Below are 11,275 nucleotides of genomic sequence, written 5' to 3'. Positions count from 1 at the left end.
TTCTGCAAGTAGTCATAAAGCTATAGTTGACATGACTTACTTCCTCTACCACAACTTCCATGTCCCTTTGTTCTTAAAAAAAAAAAAAACAGATTCATCTACCTACTCCTTATTACCAATCCTCCAGTATTATTCCATACAATTTTCTGAAAATATTCTGCATATAGATCCATTTCCGCAGGCCATCTGTCTTTCCAGACAAATTAGATAGTGAAATGTTCTGGCACAAGCTTTGCCAACAGAGAGGATATCTCTTCCCTGTTTTCCTTCAAGACCACTTCTAAGTCTATAATAGGACCAGAATCCAGTTCTGGCTGGTGCATAGCCATCAGTAAACAAACTCATTCATTTTCCCCCAATCAACTCATCTAAGGGAGATTCCCTCTGCAATCAGATGCAAGAGTTGAGGGGAGATGTGGTCATACAGCAAGGGTAAGCTTATTGGGAATATGAATCGCTTGTTTATTCAATTTAATTTGGTCTTTTGGAACTGAAATCTGGCATTTCAACTTAATGTTAAAGGGCTGCTACACCATCTAAGTGTATGACTTAGGTTCAGATATCACCCAGTCCTTAATGTACAGTGCAGGTCCTAGGAACACTCAGGGTGCCATGACCAAAAATTTAATCTCTGTTAGGAACAAGGAGAAAACCAAAAGCTGATTCTCAAGAGGAATAGTTATCTGCCAGAAACAGCATTGTAATTTCCCTGCCATAGACTTCATTCATCCAGATCTGCCATAGATATTTGGATCCCATAGGTCTTAAAAGATACACAGCAGATCTACTGGTCCAGCTAAAAAGCCTTCTCTTGCTCTGGAACCTACCAACCTGGAAGGTAGGCCTTTGGGCTCCTTGGTTAAAGATTTGGAGTAAATGTATATGCCCCTTCCAAAATACAAAAAAGACCACCAAGCATTGTGCTGCTTTTTTAGTAGTAAAGGAAACAAATCTCACAAATACTGAAAAACAGAATCAGATGTTTTGCTCATATCTATACTCTATCCAGGAAAGGTTTCCACTTCACAGATCTGAAGGAAAAAAATCAAATATTAAAAAGTATCCTACCTGAAACTTTTACTTAGTGTTAATCTCTGGAAGAGAGAAATAAATAATGTCTTAATGTAAAAAGAGTGGGGCCTAACAAATACTTACTCTAGAAGGTATTTTATCTTACTTATTAATTATTTAGGTTTATTAAATCTTTAATCTCTGGCACGTTTGGAAGTTACAGAAATTAATAAGGCACGTGCACAAAGATGACTCCAACTCATAAAGCATTTCATATTTTCCGGTACCTACCACAGGCACTGTATGGCTCTTTTTGTAATCTCAATAAATGTTTCTTTGAATAACTGATGGGATCATCATTAATGTGGTAGAACAGAAATAGCATGAACTTTGGAGCCTAAAAACATATAGATTCAAATCTCATGTCTAATACTTATCAACTCTGTGACTTGGGGGCAAATTAGTTAGACTGAATAATGGTCCCTCCAAAGATATCAACTTGCTAGTCATTGGAACCTGAGAATATGTCACCTTACACAGCAAAAGGGACTTCACAGATGTGATTAAATTAAGGATCTGGAGATGGAGGGATTATTTTGGATTATCCAGGTGGGCCCGATGTAAGGAAGGTAGGAAGGTCAGGGTCAGAGCTTTGATGATGGAAGCAGAGACTGGAGGAACACAGCCCTGCTGAAACCTTGATTTTAGAACTTCTAACCTCCCAAACTGTAACAGAATACACTTATGTTGTTTTGAATGACTAAAATTGTACTAATTTGTACAATGGAAAACTAATCCAGACTCTCTGAGCCTTAGTTTCCTTGTGGGAAAATAGAACTAATATATTTACACTTTGATGATTAAAAATAATTTTAAAGCACTCAGCACATAGTAAGTACTCAATGAGTGGCAGCTGTTATGGCACGTGCTGTATTGTTAGAGGTGAAGCTTAGCATATTAATTAAAAGCTTACACACTAGAATCATACTAAAGGGTATTTCTTTCCAGGCTCTACCATTGGCCAAGTCTAGGTTCATCTGTAAAATGAAGTTAAGGATAGGCTCAGCTCATAAGACTGTTGTGAGGATTAATTGAAAAATTTCATATAAAATACTGAGCCCCACATCTGACCCAAGGTTAGCACATAATAAATATTGGCTCCAACTACTACTGCTATTCCAACTACTGCTGTTTGTTTTTGCAGTTTCACCACTGAAGCATTCAAAAACTATCTCTGTAATTTAAAAAGACGTCCCTGTAATTTCCTGCCACGAGATGACTACATCTTGCCATGGTCACTCATTCTGAACTTCAAAGAATGAAGTTGGCCTGGGGCTTAAAATGGTAGCTCTATCCTGGGCTCACCCAGATTTAACCCTAACTATTAATTCCCCCCAATTCCGTTCCAAAAAGAAGAAAAAAAAAATCTCTTTATTAAAATAACTAAACTAGGCTTCAGTAAACATTAATAACTACTAAAACCAATAATGTTTTTGCTTTAGTAAATCACATCCTACGGTACAATTACATTTCTTCTTTCTTGTCCTAAGCATGTCTTTACCAGTTTATTCTCAACTGTTTTTTATACACCAGCATCTCTTCCTGACCACTACATAATTTAAAATATATATCCTAGTGCTCACATTTTCTAAATCATGAAGGGTGTTTTAAACAGCCCCTGTTTCAGTACCTTTCTTACACTTACAAAATTTTGTTATAAATTAGAGATAAAATATAATAGGAAATATAAATCAAAATGTTGAACATGCATAGACATGATTTATTACATCTTAAAGCACTTAGAATGGGCGCCTGGCTGGCTCATTCAGTAGAGCATGTGTCTCTCAATCTCAGGGTCGTGAATTCAAGCCCCACGTTGGTCATGGAGCCTACTTGAAAGAAAGAAAGAAAGAAAGAAAGAAAGAAAGAAAGAAAGAAAGAAAGGGAAAGAAAGAAAGAAAGAAAGAAAGGGAAAGAAAGAAAGAAAGAAAGAAAGAAAGAAAGAAAGAAAGGGAAAGAAAGAAAGAAAGAAAGAGAAAGAAAGAAAGAGGCACTTAGAAAGTGAAAAGCTGAAAAAATAGAAGGAATTAATTTCTGATTTTCATGAGATTTTCTTCTGATAGTATACTCATGAACATCACCATCATTGTCACCATGAAAAACCAGAAAGAGAAAAAACATTCAGCTTACATGGGAACAATTAGCTTTCTATTTTAGGTGGAAGGCTAATGTGTGTATATTCACAATACTCACATTTGTGCTCATTCACATCAAATGAGTTAGTTGACGTAAGAACTTTCTTGTCAACAGACAAAATTTGAATTAGAGTGCATGTATAATTTGTCAATAAAACTAAAATACTTTTTTATATATATTTTATTTTTCATTTTTTTTTAATGTTTTATTTATTTTTGACAGAGAGAAAGACAGAGCATGAGCAGGGGAGGGGCAGAGAGAGAGGGAGATGCAGAATCTGAAGCAGGCTCCAGACTCTGAGCTGTCAGCACAGAGCCCGACGTGGGGCTCGAACCCACAGACCACGAGATCATGACCTGAGCCGAAGTCTGACGCTCAATCGACTGAGCCACCCAGGCGCCCCAAAACTAAAATACTTTTGAAGGCACCTGGGTGGCTCAGTTGGTTAAGCCTCAGACTCTTGATTCTGGCTCAGGTTATGATCTCGGTTCATGAGATATAGCCCTGCGTTGGGATCCATGCTGGCAGTGCAGAGCCTGCTTGGGATTCTCTCTCTCCCTCTCTCTCTCTGCCCCTCCCCCACTTTTACTTTCTCTCTCTCTCAAAATAAATAAATAAACTTAAAATAAAAACACTTTTGAGAGTAAAAGGGAGCATACTGTTAATAATTATGTCAGAAAATAGATGTAAACTGGGACTGACCAGAAAATCTGGGCGTGTTGTCAATGTGGTCCTCATTGTTTGAGGAGATGTGACATCACCCTGGATGGAAGCATCTGGAGGGAAGGGAAGAAGGTACAACCACTACACCAGTTTAAAGCTGACTCCACCTGAATATTTACCATTCCCCTTAGTTGGTGGCAAAGTATCCTTGATGTCAACTGAAAGAAAACCAACCTCAAAATAGGTTGGTAAACACTTTATTCATTGCCTCGCTGAGAACTATAGCCCAGGAAACAGTATCTCAGATTGGTCTGAAGAACTCCAAAGCTTGCTAGCTACAGGAGATTGTAAATACAAAAAGGGGGAGAAGTATAAGTGATTCCAAGCAGTTCTCCAAATTTTTTTCACATCACAAAATATAATTTGTTACAATTGTAAAAATTAAGGGTTATTGATTTCCACATAGACACGAGAAAGATCCTTAAGTCATCTTAATACATTATGCTTCTGTCATATCTGATTGTTTAAAAATATTACTTGCATGCCTCTGCCTATCTGGTTTTCCAGTTCTTACTTTTTGTTTTTTGGTTTTTTTGAAAGTTTTATTTATTTACTTTGAGGGAAAGTGGGGGAGGGGCAGAGAGGGAGGGAGACAGAAAGAATCCCAGGCATGCCCCATGCCCCGTCAGCATGGAGCCCAATGCTGGGCAAAATGTGGGGCTTAAACTTACAAACCATGAGATCATGACCTGAACTAAAAACAAGAGTCAGAGGCTTAGCCTCCTGAGCCACCAGTCACCCCTCCAGTTCTTGTTTTTGATTCCTCCTTGAGGTCAGTTGACAGGCACAGAAGGCTTACATTGGTCGCATAGGGCAGCTGTAGTGCACATTTACCAGGCTGCTTGACACTCTGGGTTTCAGGCTAACCTAGAACAGTGATCCAAAGAAGGAAATTAGAAGCTCTAGATACTCACTGTTGTTCTTCCCATTCCCATGATTATCTTCTTTCGTGATCTATTTCTGATGTAATTTCATGCACGTTTATTATTCAAAAAACTTTAGTATCCTTGTGTGCTAGGTACGTTCAGAGATGAATAAGAATTCTTAAGGAGCAGCAAATCATATAGAAAGATCAGAACACGAGCATTCATCAGTGCCATCAACATTGGCCTTACTATGTAATGTAAGCAGAGGTTTGGAAATGTACATACAAGCTAGTGATAGCATGTGGGGAGGGGTGCCTAAGAAAATCTGATGAAATAAGGGATGCATTTATAGAAGGTGTAACCCCTAAAATAAGAACAAACCCTGTGGGAATTCCAGGGAGGGGAAACAAAATTAAAAGGACCAGAAACTTGAAACTTTGGTGCAGAAAGAAACTAGAACATTTTCATGGAAGCGTATACCGGGCTACTGATGGGATATTGAGAGTGAAAATGAACAGGAAGGCTTTGAGAGTATCATGAAGGATTTTGTTTGCCAACCTAAGGAGTTCAGAGTTTAACTCTTCCTCAAAACACTTATAAAAATATATACATTGGTGTGGGCCTGAAAATCTTTATATACATATATTTTAGGCTCAGGAAGATTCAAATGTACTTCTAACATTGAGAGCCCCTGAGATAGGAAAGTTTTTAAACTGGAATTAGAAGGGGGTAGGGGTTACAGCTTAGAGGTAAAAACCATGTGGTGATAGAATGGCTGGTAAAGAGGTGATGTACAGGGATGCATATAGAATTTAGTTACATCCTAGCTTTCTGACTTGGGCTACTGGATTGATTTTAATCACATTAAACTGTAACCAGACAATGTTCCAGAAGATTTCACCCAAGGAACATGATGTTTTCTCAAAAAAAAAAAAAAAAAAAAAGTTAGATAGGTACTACTTTAACAGCATATTCAATGCATCTGAACTTTATTTTGTGGTGGAACAGGAATTTGGAAGATGCTGACATTTTTAAGTGTTGAGGCTAATAATTCATTACCTTCATAGTCTTTTATTAGGCAGGCTAGAGGAAAGAGCTATCCCTTTGGTGATATGCAGACAAAGCAATTCCCACACACCCCTCTGAAGAAGATGCTACAGACAGCTCTGCTGAGCCTTTATATGGCAGTGCTTTTAACAGAATGTTTTTGTTTTCATCTGGTTATCAGTTGTAAAAGGAGGATGCAGGGTGCTGAATGCTATCTTTCCTGTTTTCCAGATTTGACAATTAAAGACCATGGCTGAACACAACAGGTCCAATACTGAAAGGACATGTGCCTTTCTTTTCCACTTATTTCCAAATGTCTCATAATTTCTTTGACAAGCAGAACAGTATTCTGTTTACCCCTAACCATCATTACACCTCAGTAATGTGAAGGAAGAGGCAGGAGAGAGAGCAGAGCTGAAGAAAGACAGGGTAATAATTAGAAATATTTAGATAATGCTTACTGTATGTCACAAATGGCTCTTTCTTTTTTAAGTTTATTTATTTATTTTGAGAGAGAGAGAAAGTGAGCATGAGCTGGGGAGGGGCAGAGAGAGAGAGAGAGAGAGAGAGAATCCCAAGCAAGTTCTGTGCTGTCAGCTCAGAGGCCAAGGCAGGGCTTGAACTCAGGAACCTCAAAATCATGACCTGAGCTGAAACCAAGATCAGATGCTTAACCAACTGAGCCACCCAGGCGCCCCTGCCAGAAATGGTTCTAAACACATTTAATTTTGCTCTCCTAACAGCCCTTTGAAGTAGGTACTATTATTATCTTCATTTTTCATAAGAAAACGGTGGCATAGAGAAGTTAAGTAACTTGCTCCAGGCTACACAGCTAGTAAATAGCAGAGCTGGAGTAGGGAACCACATCCAGCTTCCAGCGTTGACACTATGGACCAGAGCTGAGGAGTAGCTACATCCACACCTCTGGGCCTGGTAAGAATTTGTTTCCATTGGACAGATGTATACTCTGCAAGTTGTCTGGGAGTTAAACCAGTTTACCAGGGCCTTGGAAGAGGGTGCTCATGTAACATATGTCCATAGGTTTCAGAGAAGGAACCAATGAAGAGAGAAAGGTTGAAGACCTAGGAGAGTATAATAATTACTGGAACAGGTTCTGGAGAAGGTGAGACAAGATGAGACTTCCATAGGGGCATCTCACTGTCAGCACAGGGCCTGCTTGGGATTCTCTCTCTCCCTCTCTGCCCCTCTTGACCCACCCCCACCTCTCAAGATAAATAAATAAGCAGAAGAAGAAGAAGAAGAAGAAGAAGAAGAAGAAGAAGAAGACGACTTCCACAGACGAAGGACTACCTTTCACCAGGAGAAAGGACAAGTGAGGCTATAGGTGACTTTTTAAACACACATTGAAAACTGAGGTGAGTCACACCAGATGAGGCAAGAAGAAAACCGGGTGCAGAGTGTGAAAAGTCAGAGTGTTTGGGGAGTGGATGGTTTGGAGTTTTCACGTAGAGGTGGCTAGACAGGTTTGGCAGCATCAGAGGCAGGACTGGCCTCATGGCTTGTGGCTACAGGGGTTAGGGCCCAGTCCAAAACGAAAATCAAGACTCCTAGACAAAAAAACTGTCAAGAATTTCAAGATAACAGTAGTGCAGTGCTGAAACAGGCACATGCACAAGGTCTTTCTGAGTGTGGGGCCTTACGAGACTCTGAGGTCACACGCCGCTCAAAGGCTGAGGGAGAAATGATTCTGTAAATCTGGGCTGGCATCAGCCTGACTCTACGCTAAATCAGATTTCTGAGTCACTCCACTTCTTCTAACCAAAATCTCTCTCCATAAGGAAGAAGAGAATCAGGTGGTGAGTAAATCCTGCCCCCTCAACCCCCCACCCCGCCAGGCAGTTTTCTACCTCCTGATTTTGTAGCTGAGTGAAACCATGACTCTTCTTTTTCTGTAATAGAGGGTGTTGATTTTTATTTGTGAGCAAGTCTTGCTTATCATCCCTAAGTCTTCCGCTCCATAGTAAAAACATAAATTATTACCTTAAAAAGTGTCTATATTTCAGGGCGCCTGGTGGCTCAGTTGGTGAAACTTCTGACTCTTGATTTCAGCTCAGGTCACGATCTCACTGTTGTGAGATTGAGCCCGAGTTGGGCTCTGTGCTGGCAGCACGGAGCCTGCTTGGGATTCTTTCTCTCTCTACCTCTCTCTCTCTCTCTCTCTCTCTGCCACTCCCCCATTCTCTCTCTCTTCCCTTCTCTCTTTCTCAAAATAAATAAACAAAAAAAAGTGACTATATTTCTTAAAACAGGGATCACATCTTCTAATAATACAAAATCATTTTATTGTAAGAGACTAGAGAATATCCTCGCAGGGTTACAGGAAAAAAACAAAAGGTGTTTCTGTGGAGGAACTTAGAGACTATTCAATTGCCTATAACTTGTTAAATGAGTTACAAGTCATATTCTATAAACATTACATAGCAGGTTTCAAATTATATTTAATTTCAGAAAATTGACATTTTATGAGGGTGTTTCCTTCCAACATAAATGTCACTTTCTTACCAAAATAAATAAATAAATAAATAAATAATAATAACAATAATGTTTTTCTAAATAGAATTTTTTTTCAATTATTAGCTGGAAATATTTGCTTTAGAGCTAATGAGATAATCAGATATTTGTTTAAATACTTGAACAACCTGGCTTGTGTATATAACTCTTATAGTTATTTTTGTTGCCATGAACTCTCAAAGATACTGAGCATTCCTGGTGGTTATGTTTTTAACAATATTTATATTATCAGATTAGCTGAAACTATTTTAACTATGCTTGCAGAGATTTTGTGGCAGACAAAAGGCACATGAAGAAACATTTTCAAAATAAATAAAATTGTAGAGATAAAACAAAGCAGGTAGTATCTTCTAGTCCTCCCTCCTGTCTTAAGAACATTTGTTAATATAAATATGCCATTTTTGAAAATCTGTAAACTACAACCATTTGGTTGCATATGTACCTCATTTTTTTTTTTCTTTTTACTACCACTATAGAAAATTTCATGGAGTCAGGTTCACATCAAACTTTGAACTGGCTAATTATTATGTCTGTTCTTTGAACAGTCTGTCAAAATCTCTCTGTTTTTTTCATCTGTGTAATGGAAGTTTTCAATCCTGAAATGATTCTAGAAGCACCTTGGAAAATGTAATGCATATAGAGAGGAGCGATTCACATCACCCTGTCTTTTAACCCTAACGTCATGACATTGAAAGGCTTGGACATATGCTCTGAACCACAGTCCTTTAACAATAATCATTATATAACAACAACAACAACAACAACAGCAACACTTACAGGGCTTAGATGAGGATTGAATGAGACTATATTATTAAAAACATGCTGCTCAACTATAAATATGTAGGTAGATACATGGATAGATGATCGATCGATAGATACAAACATACATAAATAGATAATAAGAGAGGCATATCATGCTGTGGGAACACGAAATTCCCAACATAATATAAGACATAATATGGATGCACAAATAATTACAGCACATGGGAAGATTATAAATGCCCAAAAAGTAGTATATGGGAATAATGTTGACTGATAATATTTCATTTTCTAAAACACAAGTTAGTCGGATCAAGATGCCTAAACTGGCATATTAGGAACAAAGTTTAGGCATCTGATCTAACTTGTATTATAGGAAAAAAGAAGCATGATCAGTCAGCATTATTAGGTACAAGCACAACCAGTCACATAATTTGTGAGGCTCATTACAAAATGAAAATGCAGGTCTCTTTGTTAATTGTTTTGTAATTTTTTTTTTAATGTTTAGTTGTTTTTGAGAAAGAGAGAAAGAGAGAGAGACAACAGAATGAGCAGGGGAAAGCCAGAAGAGAGGGAGGCACAGAATCTGAAGCAGGCTCCAGGGTCTGACCTGTCAGCACAGGGCCTGAAGCAGGGCTCAAACTCACAAACGGTGAGATCCTGACCTGAGCTCAACAGACTGAGCCACCCAGGCGCCCCTCTTTGTTAAAATTTTATTGGGAATTTCAAAACAGTGACCACTGAACAGTAAGCCAAAAGGGCAGGGGCAGTTCTAAGTTCAGAACTGCCCGGGTGGCTGCACTGGTATTTTCCTCGTAGAGCAGAAGGTAGCCTATGCCTCCCAGAAGGTCACATAAAATAGGGAATTCTCAAAATATAAGGAGGGATCGATCATGTGCCAGGTAGCTAATAAAGATAACAAAAGTCCATTATAGAAATAAAATATTTTTCTCAGGCAGGTAATCAAAGTTATGAAGTTTGGTCTACTTATTCATTTCACTCTGAAACTCAGAAGTTTATCTTGTGAAGAAGACCCCGATAATAACATGTTTGTACAACATAGAAAATACATCCACAGCCTCTCTCTTCTTTCCAGCTTCTTTCCCTCAGAAACCATCTTAGACGTCCCCCAACATTTTTTCAAATTAAGATTGATCTTAAACCATTCCCTTCGTCTGACAAAATCATCATTTTTCCATTGCAGTGAGAATGCATTGTATGTATGTATGTACGTAATCCGACACTTCTGGCTTACATTCTCTCAGCCCAATCATGTGATTCTGGTAGAGCTGAGCTGCCCTCCCATACCCCTATATTTCTGTTAATGCCAATGAGACCCGGGCCCAGCCAAGTTTAAAAACCCTTTTTCCCAGCCACAGTGGTCTGATAGGGACACTGTCAAGCTTTAATATACACACCAACCAACTAGGGATCTTTTAATAGGCAGATTCTAACTCAGAGAGTCTGCATTTCTAAGAAGCTCACAGATGAAGCCTCTGCTGCTGTTCTGTGCACAACACCAGGAGTAGCAAGGACCTAGATGTCTCCCCCAGGGTCTAGGGTTCTGCACTCTAACCAAACCAGGCCAGTCAACACACAGAAAGCCTAGGGATGGCTGAGCAGAGCTCAAAAGAGAAGAAGGAAGGACCATTTTGTTTCTTCAGTCCATTGTACCTGATGCCAGTTCCTCCTCACTCCAGGCACACAGGCCAATAAATCAACTTTTTGTTTAAATAAGGCTGAATTGGATTTCTTCGCTTGCAACCAAAAGAATACTTAGAGTATAAACTCTCTTTAGATCTAATCTGACATTGCCCAAGATGTCTTAAACAAAATCCTGTTCCTTATTTGCTACATTTGCAACCTACCTACCTTAAAGAATTTTGAATTCTGATTCATGATTAAAAGAAATAACTAGGAACAAATATGTAATTGCTAAATTACTTGTTACATGTTAGAAAGCCACTTATTTTTCTATTATATTAATCATTATCTAAGTAAAGCTAATATAATACTTTAAGGCTTCTCTTTGATCAACTGAGTAAAAATATGGTATTCATTAAAAAAATTTATTTCTACTGTGCTAGCTTCCTGTGTTTCCTGTTGACTTCTCCATGGGTAGCTATACCTCTGGAACCAGA

The sequence above is a fragment of the Panthera onca genome, chromosome C2 (genome assembly GCF_046562875.1).
Source record: "Panthera onca isolate mPanOnc1 chromosome C2, mPanOnc1 haplotype 2, whole genome shotgun sequence".
Classification (NCBI taxonomy): domain Eukaryota; kingdom Metazoa; phylum Chordata; class Mammalia; order Carnivora; family Felidae; genus Panthera; species Panthera onca.
This window is presented reverse-complemented; position numbering follows the sequence as displayed.